Below are 1,026 nucleotides of genomic sequence, written 5' to 3'. Positions count from 1 at the left end.
CATGGTGAAACCCCATCTTAAAAAAAAAAAAAGAAGTGAGTTATCAAGCCATGAAAAGATATGGAGGAAATTTAAATGTATATTACTAAGTCAAAAAAACCAATCTGAAAAGGATACATACTGTGTAATTCCAACTGTATGACATTCTAGAAAAGGCAAAACTGGAGACAGGAAAAACAACAGGTGTTGCCAGGGTTTAGCAGGGATAGAGAGATGAGCAGACAGAGCACAGAGGATTCTTAGGGCAGTGGAACTACTCTGTATGATAATATAGAGATGGCTGAGCACAGTGGCCCAGGCCTGTAATCCCCAGCACTTTGGGAAGTCAGGGTGGGTGGATCGCTTGAGCCCAGGAGTTTGAGACCAGCTTGGGCAACATGGTGAAACTTGATCTCTATTAAAAATACAGAAAAACCAGCCATGTGTGGTGGTGCTCACCCATAGTCCCAGCTACTTAGAAGGCTGAGGTTGGAGGATTACCGGAACCCAGGAAGTTGAGGCTGCCGTGAGCTATGATCACACCACTGCACTCCAGCCTGGGCAACAGAGTGAGACCCTGCCTCAAACAAACAAACAAGATAATATAATGGTGGATGCATTTCAGTATAAATGTGTCCAAGCCAACAGGCAATACAATGCCGAGAGTGAAGCTGAATGTAAACTATGAACTCTGAATGATAACAATGTGTCAACGTAGGTTCCTCAGTTATAACAAATACATCTGGGAGGGATGTTTATAATGGGGGAGGCAGTGCCTATGTGGGGGCAGAGGATATATGAAAATCTCTGTACCTTCTGCTTAATTTTGTTGTGAACCTAAAACTGCTCTAAAAAATAAAGTCTATTTGTAAAATAAAAAATAAAATCTGCTTGTATACCTGGGTGTGGTGGCACACGCCTGTAATCCCAGCTACTTGGGAAGCTGAGGCACAAGAATTCCTTGAGCCCAGGAGGCAGAGGTTGAAGTGAGCTGAGATCATGCCACTGCACTCCAGCCTGGGCGACACAGCGAGACTCTGCCTCAAA

Source organism: Cebus imitator, unplaced genomic scaffold (genome assembly GCF_001604975.1).
Source record: "Cebus imitator isolate Cc_AM_T3 unplaced genomic scaffold, Cebus_imitator-1.0 Scaffold543, whole genome shotgun sequence".
Classification (NCBI taxonomy): Eukaryota; Metazoa; Chordata; class Mammalia; order Primates; family Cebidae; genus Cebus; species Cebus imitator.
Note: the sequence above shows the minus strand (reverse complement) of the source record.